This window comes from Diadema setosum, chromosome 16, assembly GCF_964275005.1.
Source record: "Diadema setosum chromosome 16, eeDiaSeto1, whole genome shotgun sequence".
NCBI lineage: Eukaryota > Metazoa > Echinodermata > Echinoidea > Diadematoida > Diadematidae > Diadema > Diadema setosum.
Window position 1 is genome coordinate 17,055,376 of NC_092700.1, and position 14,917 is coordinate 17,070,292.

The following is a 14,917-nucleotide window of genomic DNA, read 5'->3' on the forward strand; positions in this document are numbered from 1 at the left end:
AGGGGTTCACAATCTACAAGCTTGCTATTTAGTGGACCTCTCAGTTCTTTTTTTTTTCCAACTGTAACATAACCTTGTATTGTTTTTTTTTTTGCGTATACATGCATGTAACTTTATTATTGTATCATTTGATATCATTTGCAAGATGTATGTATACGATTGTGATATAATTCCTAGTTTATACTGTGTTATCTTCTGTTGGAAAGAGGAGAAGAATAAAATAAAATGAAATGAAATGAAAAATAATGTGAAATTATGAAAATCGTCTGGAATGCCCCTTTAAACCTCGTACTCATGATGCTTGATGGGCGAACGTTGATATCTTTCATATTTCATATTTCTCGACGAAGAGAGATGAGGTTTACCTTTGTGTGTTGCTTGTCCAAGTTGATCGAAATTCGTGATGTACAGTCAATCAATAGCCTAAGTCAATTTCAAAGAGACCTGAGAAAAGCATTCAACTTACACGAATTTCGTGTTACACAAAATGATTAACACATTCTTATATCCATTCGGGTACACTTTCTTTGACTCAGCAAGTCTTTCGACTTTTGCGAGGTCGACTTATGGGCAACGTTGACTATACTTTTTTTTTTTGGTCATTCACTTGACATACCATTATTTTGAATTGAATTGAATTGAATTGAATTTTGCCATAGGAAACGCAGATTCTTTCACGGTATTGGAAATTCTATGCTCTGTGATACTAGACGCGTGGCAATACGATGCCCGCATTTGGTTTACTTTTGTAATCACACTTTTCAGAACTAGTTAAAAAAGTTAGTGTATGAAAAGAATGATGAAAACTTTACAAGCACAACCTTGAAAATTTTATCAAAATTTGCTAAAGATTAAGAGAGTTACAAAATTGTGAAGCTTCATTTGTTTAAACAGACAGTATGAGTATGCAGATAGGGAGTTGATGACGTCATTGCCTCACAACTGGTGAGGCGATGACATCTTTTAGCTTGTGCATAAATCTTGATATTTGCGGTTTTAATTCACACTATATTATGATGACATCATCGTATAGTTTGTACATAAATCTTGAAATTTCCTGACCATAGTTGTGTGTGTGAGAGAAGAGATCCCATCAGAGGGATTTTTATATTTTAATTCAAGTCTTGCGAGGTTCTCGGTCGAATAGACTGGATGGTATTCAAGACAGGAGAGAGTCTGTAGGTTTATGCAGAAATACAAATATTCACTCTTAGATAATAAACCCTTTTAAGCTGAAAAGTGCTAAAGTTCACTATGCATATCACACTTTGATCAAACCTCCCCCTCCCCGAGCTTTGTTTTCAACGTATAATGCCTCACTATTAACTCTTTTCAATGTCACCATTTCTGGGCCCCGTTTTATCAAGAGATAAAATCGATTTTAAATTTCCTTATCACACAGACTGTCATAGACTTACAGTTGAAATCATCTATATAATCAAGTTTAACTCTCCATAAAACAGGGCCCTGGTGTGTGTATGTGTGCGTGCATGTGTGTGCGTGTGTGTGTGTGTGCATGTGCATGTGTGTCCGCGCGTGTGCGAATATGTGCGTTTGTATGTGTGTGTGTGTGTGTGTGTGTGTGTGATAGGCAGACAGAGAGGCAGAAGGGGGGGAGACAAAGTGGAAGAAAGAGAGAGAGAAAAAAAAAGAACATAGGGAAGGCTGTATATTATCATGAGAAAGTGTCGCGAACAAAACACAATGAGCAAGAGAATGGAAGCTAGGTATCTCATGGCGTGTTCTAGAAACCTGACCCAGTTATCAATTGTCATAACGCGGCTCGGTTGCTCTTTATACGCATGTTAAGGTGTCTTCCAAAAGACTCACATGAATTGTTAATTAGACCAGAGAAAACGAAAGCACGTGCGGTAATGCATTCGGGTATTATTTTGTTGCAAGTTCATCCCGTCACTGCCACGAACATGCTTGCTATACTCTTTAGGGAGTACCGATGCCCGATATATTAAATTGGTAGGTGATGACTTCAAATACCAGACCGTTTTTTTTTTACTCGATCTTTTTTCATACAGAGCGATCGAATCCGCCTTATTTACACTTCAGTTGATTTTAGTTTCTTTCCACTTTGTTCATTTGCCCCCCTCAATGAAATATACAATCAATGAAACAATATTTTGTCAAAATTATTAAGAATCAAACAATGGTGTAGGTATACCTTTGGGCATGAAGTAAAATGGTAACGATAGTAATCATTAGGTAGCAAAATTAATTTTACGCAATATTTTGTTCAATGAAATAATGACATCTAAAAACAATCAAAAACAAAACAAAAGGTAAAGGAACCAATTTTTTCTATTCTTATTTTGTTTGTTTCTTTTTTTTTTTTTTTAGTTTCCATAGAGGCCTACTTCTGTTTTGTCTTTTTCTTCAAATGAAATAAAATTAGTGAAACCACTATGCCACTGGATGCGATTTAGTCGAAAATTGCATGCATTAAATGAAACAAAAAACACGAAAAGCTTTCATGTCGAGAATACATTCTACTATGAACGAATTATACAATATTACAAAACACACACACAAAAAAAAAACCCAAACAAACAATAGTGTCATCTCATACAAACACACAAATTCTCTGGGTGTTAGCCTCCCAAAGAAGTCTTTTGCAAATCTGTCATGATGTGTAAATATATACGGTTAAAATTAACAGGCCTTACAAGTTAGAAAAAGTAGAAAGATTACATTAGAATAGATTAGAATTGATTCGAAATCAGAAAAATAAATCGGCACTTTTGAAAAGGAAGATGCAAGAGAGGAACAAGGGAACATTAAACCTGGATATCATAGATAATCTGTTTTTGTAATTTATTGATAAAAAAAAATAGAAAGAGAGAATGAACAGGAAAAAAAAGTTGAAGATAACTCTCACAGGTTGATTGTTTGTGTGGAGAAAGATACCTGTGTATTTGCAGAGGCCTCTCATGAATAAAACCGTTGTACTAATTCTGGGTTTTTTGTTTGTTTTTGCATCTGTTCGTTCGAACAAAAGTAGATCTCTTTAAAATTAGATCCCTCTCGCACACGGTTGACTGCAAGCAGGCGTCGATAACACGGATCGATCGATACATGTGCTCGATCGCATTACGCTAAACCCGCTGATAAGAGCACTTCGTCGACGTCTATTGACCCCATTCCAAGACCTACATGAAAGGCGCACTCAATACACGATTGTTCGCACAAATTGACGTGTCCCTCGAGACCCTTTGCGCGAGGACACCGACTGTCCTTTAAAGGGAAATTCAAGACCAAATGAATGTTAGCCTTTTTTGCCCAGTAAAGTAAGAGTAAAACTGTATTAGCACAACAGAGAAAATTTCATCAAATTTGGATTAGAATTAGAGAAGTTATGACAATGTGAAGTTTTACTAATTTTTGCAGAACAGTTTTAGAATAATTCATATGATGAAAGAAATGAGTGAACAGATTGATGTGGCATCACCTCACAACTCTGCATTGATCGTGTTCTAAAAACTGACGAAAATTCTTTTTTTTTCAGCCATAAAAGCATTAATTTGTGAATGTCATTGCAGTCCTGGCTGAATCACTTGAAAATAATGATCAATCGGTATAATCAGAAGTTTAGACTGGGGGATAATTGTGTTTAAACCAATAGTATGACAATTTAATTCTCAGATGTTGTGTACAAACTATATGACAAGCTAGGTGGCGATGACATCATCAACTAACTCATTTGCATATTCATATTGACTGTTTATTTTTTTTTAAAGAAAAATATCATCAAAACTTCTTGCACAATTTCACAGCTTCCTTTTTATCCGATTTTTGATCAATATGTTCAATCTTGTTCCCATAAAAATTTATTCTTTCTCATCAGATGAAAGGGATGGTATAGTATTCGTTGAGGTGATGATTCAACCGCTAAGTTTTATCGAGATATAGAAACCACTTAATAAGTGTTACAAAGCATATACAATTCTGAGAAAAGTCACAACTTATTTGATTAAAATCGGGTTTAAAATGGCTAAGATATCCAAAATCAAAGTTAACCAAGGCGATCCTAATAAAAGGAGGGTCCCACCTTTATTAGAATCGCTTTGTTTTGGATATCTCTGCCATTTCAAATCCAATTTTCATCAAATAAACTTTGAATTCCTCTTAGAATCATAATATGCTATTCCTTATTTCATAATAAGGTTTCTCAATATCTTTAAAAAAAAAATCATTATCAAAAAAACGTTGGAAATCTGAGACCCCATCCATCTCAACCGAAATTGTATACATCCCTTTAACGTTTACCTGGTCCGGAATTGTCCTTTAAAGTTTTGCCCCCACCCCCCCCCCCCTCCTCCCTACCCCCTGCCGAACCAGAATAGCTCAAAGGCGAGAATACAAAAGCCTGAGCTTTAGTTGGACCTTGTAGAGGTAAGGAAGTGTTTCCTTTAACCGTGGAGCTGCAACCCATGCTTGAACACGACTACTTAATACATCAAAAATTGGGTTTTGAAGTCTTTATGTTTCTGTCGATTTTATTGAACTAATTGGCATGTTTTTCAAAATGTAGTTTTGAGTAATTTAACATACCACATTGTAAGTGTATACAGATTACCCCAAAACAGGTATCGTAGATAAAATAATATGGATAAACAAAGAAGCATATACAAGAAGTATAAACAAAGAAGCATATACATACATACATAAACTGTACTATATTATTATATACATGCACACACCCACATGTAATTATTACGTGTTTTAGGCCTAAATGCATACCCATATGCACACTCCCATACACATAAAAGAACAAACAGGTATAAAACATAGCGACCTATGTACATAAATTCAATAAAATAGTATATAGAAACAATGTAAGTTTCTACTAACGTCAAATTGATTGTTTTAATCAATATTTCATTGATAAAATTGTGGCAATCCAACGGAGTTTCCCAACTCGTTGTGAACAGCCAAATGACATTGTATGTGAAGTCAAGTCAGAATTGAGTGAGTTTCAGTCTGTCACTGTTAATGAGATAGAAAAGCTTATTAAGAACTCACCTAACAAATCATGTGAACTTGATCCAATCCAAACAGATTTGGTTAAGAAGTGTGGCAGAGTTTTAGCACCCGTTATCACACGAATCATAAATGCTAGCCTGAAATTAGGTGTAGTTCCACAGGTGTGTAAAAAAGCAGTTATTCATCCAACTTTGAAAAAAGCAGGCTTAGATCAGGAGTGTTTAAAAAATTACCGTCCAATTTCAAATTTACCTTATTTAAGTAAATTGCTTGTAAAGGTTGTTTTCTCACAACTGACAATGTATCTGCAAGATAATGAATTGCTTGATTCATTTCAATCTGCGTACAAGCCTGGTCATAGTGTAGAAACACTGTTAGTCAACTTATCAGATATTGTGTTCAGAGAATTAGATAGTGGTAACATCACTGCTCTTATCATGCTTGATATGAGCTCAGTTTTTGACACAGTCGATCATGCTATTCTGATTCAACGATTGAGATATTTGGGCATCAAAGGAACTGTTCTTGATTGGTTTATATCCTACTTATGTGATCGATCTCATTATGTCAGAATTGGTGATTCTACCTCTTGTAAAACTATGACAAAGTTTGGTGTACCTCAAGGTTCTGTTGGAGGCCCGCTGCTTTTTTCTCTGTATATGCAACCAATTAGTGAAGTATTTCGCAAGCATTGTATTAGTTATCATTGTTATGCGGATGATATACAACTTTATTTGTCTTTTAAACCCACTCCGTCTTCATTGTCATCCGCCATTGTAAAACTCGAAGCATGTTTGCAAGACCTGAAAATTTGGCTTACATCCAATGGCCTTAAACTAAATGATGATAAATCTGAGTTTCTGTTATTGGGATCAAAGCATATGTTAAGCAAAGTTGATTATCAGTCATGTCATGTCAACATCGGTAGCACTTGCATTACTCCGTCGAAAACAGCCCGTAATTTAGGTGTCATATTTGATCAGGAAATGTCATTTCGAAGTCATGTAACTCATATTCAGCGGATTGTTCGATATCAGTTGCGTAATCTAAGTTTCATAAGGAAATATTTGTCTAAATCTGCAGCTGAGATACTTATTCATGCTTTGATTTCTTCTCGGTTGGATTTTTCGAATTCATTGTTGTGTAATCTTTCAAAAAAAGATGTCACAAAACTTCAACGGTTGCAAAATTCTGCTGCCCGATTGTTAACTTTTACTAATAAGTTTGATTCCATGTCACCAGTTCTCCGTTCCTTACATTGGTTACCTGTAGAAAAAAGGATTATTTTCAAGATTTTGTTATTAGTACATCATTCAGTTCATTCTTTTTCCCCAATATACATAAGTAATTCTGTTCAAAAATACAATCCGACACGAAGGCTACGTTCATCATCAGATGCATTCTTACTCCAAACACCCAGAGCAAAACATGGGTATGGTGATCGTGCTTTTTCCGTTATGGGACCAAAATTGTGGAATCAGTTACCTCTTCAGTTAAGGGAACTGTCATCTATACAGAGTCATTCAAATCCAAACTTAAAACTTATCTGTTCCTTTCATACTGAGGACTGTAATTGCTGTATGACATTAATATTGGATCAATATTGTATTTTTAATTGATATATGTTGTATTCTTTATTTGGTATATATTTGCTTTTGTTTACCATTTTCTTCTTTGTTGAAATGTTTGAATATGTATATGCATGTAAATATATGATATTTTTTTTTCATTTTTGAAGCGCCATGAGCACTGAAAAGTGGACCTGTGCGCTATACAAGTAGCCACTATTATTATTATTATTATTATTATTATTAAATGATTGTCGGAAATCAGGTGCGCAAGAGAGCCTTATTCAAAAACAGATTGAATTGAGGTTTGAGCCTATAATTGTGAATACAAGCTTAATTTTGTCATCTGTAAAGGGAGATGTTTATTTCAATCATAATTTTCCTTACAATTCTGCGTGGTTACCTCCGTAGAAAATGAAAGAAATGGGTGAGGAGAGTGATGTGACAAATTTATCTTGATCTTAAAGTGTAGGAGAACTCCATGTGCGAGTTAATACTAAAAAATTGTGTAAAATCAGGTGGGGGAGACATTATTATTATCACTATTATTATTATTATTATTATTATTATCATTATTATTATTGTTATTATTATCATTATTATTATTAGTAGTAGTAGTAGTAGCAGTAGTAGTAGTAGTATTGTTATTATTATTATCATCACACATTGTGATATACAGTACAATGTCATGTAACATACACACATGAGTGTACATGTATAAAGATTAAACTAGGGGTCTGCATTCTACAAGCTTGGCTTTTTAGCAGTCCCCTCCATTTCCGACCTTTTCTTTGTTATGATTCAGTCACATTTTGTCCATGTATTTCTTCAACTAGTATGTTTATTGATTCATGTAAACAATTTGTACTTAATTTGTTTATATGGTATTGTCATATTATATGCTTTGGCCGGAAATGAAATAAAAATGAAATGAAATGAATTAATGTGAAGGAGTGACACAAGGGCCAGGGCTCACAAAAGTAAAATTCTTTACTATTACCCGGGGGTACATGAACCCTCATGTGGCACTCCATATCATATAATAAAGATACCACTCTTGTTACATAACAGATATATTGTTCTTGAAGTGACGTTCAAGAATGTCCCATTTTTTATCATGTTCTTAGTTTTTTTTTCTGGCAGCATTGATAAAAAGAAAGTCTAATTAACAATCAAATCAATCAATTGCGATCAAACTTTTCATTTATCAAAGCCAACTAGCACATGGTGTTCAAATAAACTTGTGATCTTACTCAAATTCAAATTCAAATGAAATTGTATTTCCACTATCAAAATTTGTTCCAAATACAGTTACAAATTAATAATGTAATACAAGGATATCATCCATTCGAATTTAAATGTTATGGCATATGTTACTTCTCAACTTTTCCTTAAAAAAAAAAAAAGGAAAATATGTACAAGCTAGTAAGGTAAAGTCAGGACAAGAAATCAGCCAGAGGACCAAAATTTCAAAAACAATTCTAACTACTCTCAAAAGTCATGTCCTCGTCTTTTTTATTTTGTTGTTGCATTCGTCCATTTGTTGTCATAAATTTGGTTTGTGAGTCGCTGCACGTGTCCATCGGATCAACAAAATGAAGATTTTTCTTTTTCTTCACGTGTATGTAATAAAATTTAAGCAAATTTCTGCCCATCTTAATCACATTAATAAAAACTATGCAGGGCCTTCAAGTTCAATTACCCCATTTCTGATCGAGCCAAACAAGAACTTATTTCAAGTCTTTGTTTTAGCTGGAGTGCGATAGTTGTATATTATGTAGTTGTGGCGATATGCATGGGGGTGGGGTGGGGCTTTTACCACGCTCGCTCATGACGTTTGTGTGATAGTGTTGAATTTAAAATGGCTAGTGTGTAATACTATACAAGTACATGTACAGCCTATCCTAAATTGATCAGAAAATTGAATATCGAAAAATCCCCGAGAGCTTGAGCCGTGGATTGAAAATCACCAGTGGACAAGTACAGGAGACAAGACACTTCGAATGGCAATAACAGGCCAAATTCTCAAATGCCAAATTGTAGGGGTTTTTTTATTTGCTTTATTTTTTGTTTTTTGTTTTTACTTACGACGACGTCACGCCTTGGGCGTCACAGTTATGCCACAGGCTGTCGTCACGTGGACTGGATCTAACTGAACTTAAAATAGTGTCCTCGTGAGGACTATAGTATCTCTAAAGCGATCAGAGAAGACGACTCCCCCATCTCCCACCCCATACTACGTCATTGGTTGACCCTTCCCAAGCCTTCAGAGTCTTATGCGCTGCAGGCCTTTTTTTTTTTTTTTTTTTTTTTCGAGTGGGGGAAACTTTGCAAACTTAATTAGCCGTTCCCTTTTTTTTTTTCAAAACAATGTCATCGATCTATAATTGTTTTTATTCTTTTTTTTATAATACCTTGACAAGATAGGTGAATGTGACGTTTATGACAAGTCGATTTGATTAGATTTGGTGTCTGCGTGTTGCTTGAAGTGCAAGAGCGAAATGACTAATTGGAATCATACTAATACGCATACCAATGTGATACAACTAAGTTGAAAAGATAATGATCAAATTCATTTAATTGAACTGATACACATTAGTCGGGGCGCGATATTAGCTGTTACCCGTAGGTCCGGGACCACTAAAAAATTGACGCCGGGCTACCAAACTTCTAAAAAAGGTTATCTTTTGTTGTCCCGAGCGTGGTAGCCGGAGTTGGCACCTCAGATTTAAAATGAAGTAATACCGAAACGAATACTATTGTTTACAGCAAAGCAAGGAAAATACACGGTGGCCATTAATCGCCATAACATTATATTATCAAGATGATGGTAGTGAATATGATTATTATACTGAGTATATGGTATATAACGTTAATATTACCTAACTACAGAAGGGCTGAACGGTGTAAATTGTGACAACTTGAGTCACAAAAGGGTTAGTGATGATAACCTTACTTGTGACAATAATGATGATGATGATTGTGGTCATAATAATGATAATCATCAATTCATCAATGATTATTATTACAATTATATTAGTAAGAATAATAATGATAGTAGTAATGATGTGATAACCTGATAACCATGATAATGCATGGTAATGATAATTATTACATTGGTGATGATGAAAATTATAGGAATAATGATCGAAATATATTGATAAAACATGTTTCAAATATAAATGATACCAACAGACAATAACCGTTAACACACATCAGCAGGTTGATGTGTGTTCCTGAAATAATTATGTTTGTATCATATTTTTGTTCAATATAACACAAATTAGACAAGCATGTTTCAACGTCCTGTTTTGTAAAAATACATGTCCTTCAACCCATGTAATTGATGCCCGACGAAATGTTCTTGTCCGTGGCACTTAGAAGGGTTGCACAGAAAAATAATATATGTTTTTCTCCCCAACCCTTTCATTTTAAATGAGAACGTTGATGTCAAATGATTATGAGTCAAATAATCATGCATAATATATTGCACAGGCAGGAGAGTCCTATAGTTAATCGATGTGAGAAAAATAGTGAGTGCACTTAAAGAGTTGACTTTAATGGAATGCTTGTCCCTACCCCAATCCTCAAGTGGTCTCCCGGGGGAACAAAACGAAATAAAATGGTCATCGATTGCAACATGTCATCATCCTGTAGTATACGCAGGCTGCAATGTTTTCCTTTGTTTGCTGGAGAAATACCCACTGAAGTTTGGTTCAGCATCGATTCTGATGCTTAATTATCAGAGGTCGGCACGAACCTTTGTGCGCTAATTGTTTTGTTTAGGGAATCGTAGTGCAATGTAATTAACATCATCACGAAACATGTTAACGCAAGGTTGATTCCACAGTTTCATATCCGCGCAGTCATTTCTGATCAAAGAGGTTGTACAGAACATTACACAAGTATGTACACCTCTCTAGCATGTCTAAGAGTGTATATTAGAGAAGAGAAAATAGTGAAGAATAGAGAAGAGGATGAGAAGAGGAGAGACGAGAAAAGGGAAGGGAAGATAGGATCCAGAAGAGGAGAAAAGAAGTGAGAAGAGATGAGAAAATAAGAGAAGGGAAGAGAAGAGTTGAGAAGGACGAGAGAGAGACAGGAAGAAAAGAGAAGAGGAGTGATATGTTTGTTTGATATGTTTTTTATTGTACAATGTATGATGATATATATATTATGTGATTTTATCGGGCACGGACCAGCTGAAGAACAGCCAATGGCTGAAGCAGCGATAGGTTCCGTGCTAAAAAAAAAAATAAAATAAAATAAACCGAACTAACTGAACTGAACTGAGAAAAGGAGAGATAAGAAGAGATGCGAGAAGAGAAGAAAAGTAGTAGAATAGAAGAGACGAGTGAAAAAGACAAGGGAAAGGAGGGAAATAGCAGAAAACGAAGAGAAAATGAGAGGAGACGAGAAAATAAGAGCAGAGAAGGGTAGAGACAAGAAGATAGGAAAAGAGATGAGATGAGAAGGTGATACAAGAGATGAGAGGGGAAGAGAAAGAACAGAACAGAAAAAATAAAAACGATGAGAAATGACGAGAACAAACGATGAAGAAAGGGGGGAGGGTAGGAAAGAGGGCGGGAAAAGGAGGCAGCAAGTAAAGTGTACATGGGTATAGTACGAATGACCATAACGCGCGAAACGATTTGCCATGGTAACTGTTGCGGTGGAGAGCCCCGCCTACCACCTGCCTACGTGAGTCAAAAAATGTCACCCCTGACTGACGCACTTTTATCGACATCACGATTCTGCCTTCCTGGAATTTTCAAAAGACAAGAAACAAAACAAAACAAATACAAAAACAAAGGTAATGATGAAAAGGGAATAATTTTTGCTTTCTAGTCTCGATGTCACCTCTGGGAGGAACCAATACCAACTAATTGATTTTGTGCAATGTAAATGTTTTTGTATACACTGAACTTATAATTTTTGTGTCACTTTATGGTGTATGCACAACACTGTATGATTTGTGTGGAAACCTAATAAATGAAATGAAATGAAATGAAATGCTACAGGACGCCGATTTTTCTCTCCCTCCCTCCCTCCCTGTAATAGCGCTTTGTTCGAAATTACGGTTTTCCGAAAAGGTTTCGATGGCACTGTATACAACCTTTTCAACATGCAATAGCTTTCTTACCCTTGCACCAGTGTTGCACGGTTTTCTCAAATCTTAGGTTCTTTCTGTTTGATTTAACTCTTGCTATAACTGGAAGTGAGTTGTTGTTATTATCATGTTTAGCAATAATTTTGTATTATTTGGACATGGAAACAAATAAACGAAATGAAATAAATGGCTGAATCCTATATCAACGCTATAATGAACTCGAGCGACGATCAGAGATTTTTTTGTTTTTGTTTCATGCTATACCAGCTATACCAAGATGCTTTAAAGGACAAGTTCACCTTCATAAACATAAGGATTGAGAGAATGCAGCAATATTAGTAGAAGACATCAATTAAAGTTTGAGGAAAATTGGACAATCGATGCAAAAATTATGATTTGTTAAAATGTTTGTGTTGGAACCGCTGCATGAGGAGACTACTATACGAAGGCTCGTGATGTCATATGAGTACAACAGTATAAAGAATATGTAAAGAAAATTCAACATATTTTCACTTTTTTTTTTCGCATAATAAAAGAGCACTTGACTTGCCTCTTTCTAAAGGCAATGGGAATAATATTACTCATAACATATGTCAGTAATGAGTCAAGGGAATATGTACGTTTTTCAAAAGATGAAATTTTGTGAAATTCTCTTTATATGTTCATTATATTGTTGTACGCATATGACATCATACACTGCAGTAGTCTTCTCATCCAGCGGTGACTGCACAAAAACTTCAAAAATTCATAACTTTTGAACGGATTGTCCGATTTTCCTCAAACTTTCAATGATGTGTTCTACTAATATTGCTACATTCTCTCAATCCTTATGTTAATGGAGGTGAACTTGTCCTTTAAGGGCTTGTATGTATAAGACACAGAGAGATCAGTGAGGCAATGACATCATTTTCTCACTTGAATATATGAAATTTTGACTGACATTATTTTTCTCATTTTAAGATGCAACTGTCCATATTAAGGAAATAATGGATGTTCTCTTTTTTTCTGTATGAACATAACCCTCTGAATTCTGCATGAACATAACTCGTATAGTTACATGTATCATATCATATCAAAGTAATTTATTTGAATATGGAATAATTTTGTAGTTTTATCTATGTGAGCTAATCTGGTACCAATACGATCATGTCATAATGTTTCGTTAAACAAACAACAATTTTTGCGTCATTATTGTGAATATATTTAGGTGGTTATTACGGGTACAGTTGAGAGAAATGAAAAGAAATAAAGGAATTGATTTTCTTTCTTTTCTCTACACCCATTACTGTTTTCTTTATCAGGGTCAACTTAATCACTTATAGAATATCTTTCGAATATTCCAACATTTGTTTTACGTATCACAAATGTAAAAATGTGAATTGTATGTATTTCTTTCGTCAAATGACAAAGATATGATATCTTTTTCATAAGCCTGACATTTCTGCATGGATGTTCAAACGTGAAATTTGTCTATGCTATCAACAGAAGTTTCCCTATCGTTTGTGTTCTAAGCTTTGAGCACCAATCAGCATAAATATGTTCTAATACAGGTACATGTATGTGCACGACGGTCGTGACAATGCATAGGGCCTAATAATTGTGTGAGACCAAGTCGCCCGGAATCGAGACTATTCAACAATCGTCTGGCTATCTGCACTCAGTCACTCACTCACGCCACTATAAGCAGAAACTCGACGCGTCCTTGCTACATCGATGACATAATTGACACAATGATTAGCTCTCAGACGGGAGCACATGGGGGCGCTGCGTCAACAAATCGATTTCAATTACGAATGTCACCGTGAGGGGATCATTACAGCCATTAATGTCGTTAAATGTTAACGCGACGGAATACAGGCGATGTCATGCAGAGACCTCGAGAAAACAATGGGACTCTTACCATGCATTAGTCCGCCGTCATTTACCAACCACGTCATTTCGGCTGGGTGGGGATGGTGTATAACAGTTTTCTTTTCTCTTTAAAAACAAAACAGAATGATGAAACATGCGATGTTGAAGTTTTAGCTCCCTCCCCCCCCCCCCCACTGTTCTCCTTCTCTATACTTTCTAGTTTGTCTATATACCTGTCTGTCTCTCGTATTATTCTGCATCATCTTGTGTGTCACCTAATCTAATTATTTCTCCTCGCTTTCAATATTATTGCTCTGTCAACACTGGGACTTTTCAAATCTTAATGACGGATAATTTCGAGATCTCTTTTTGTAACAAGAGGTATAAGTGGTTGAAGTAGATATCAATTAACATTTCAAGATGGCTGTCCTAAGAGGGTGCACAAGTACTTTAGATATTGACTATCACAGGAAATTGCGAAGGAGGCTTTCATAAGTATTCGCTCGGTGATCACAGCAAAAAGTAAAGTTATCATTACTATTTCGCTGCTCATGGAATGATGCATTTGTATCTATACCTGCTTGTTCTGTTGGAATGTATATATTGAATAATCTAAGTTGAATTGAGGAATATGTCGTCTCCTGGCTCGGTAACTACGCAGAATCCCCCCCCCCCCCCCGCCAACATCAAGCATTGTCAAGAAGAGAACTATATCATGTGTAAGAATCACATGAACTACTCCAATGGCCGACCCTCACGATCTTAGAACTACTAGTTAGAAAATGCAGGACATACTGTTATTTGTTGTTGTTTTTTTTTGTCCACGTATGTTATACACAATTAAATGTGATGCTTTCTAGAAGGGGTAGACATAACTCATTTTTTTTTTCATTTCATTTCTTTATTTGTCCAAATTATGTATAAAAACATAGCATGGAAAATTGGTTTTGTCACACATCCATAAACACATATTGACAACAGATAAATAACAAATTACATTACATATAAAACATCAAATGAACACTCATAAAAAAAAAAATACAGGGAACTAAACATATATCACAACACAAACTATAATCATGTGTTGAACGTGTAAAGAAGGGAAAAATAAATAAGATTATATATGTGTACGTACACAGAAAACTTTGGAACTTAGTCAACTGCTGCAAAAAGTTTCTTATATGACCACAAATTCTGAAACAACTCACTTTATATAAACCACCTCAACTTCATAATCCTTAAATTATAACACACATTGCACATAATTCCTTGCAGCCCCCCATGCACACAGCTAATATGTGCTTCCTTTCACTGATGCCCTGACACGCCTGATGTGCACAATCAAATAACTATTGCACATTAACATACAAAATAAACATCCGAACATACATTC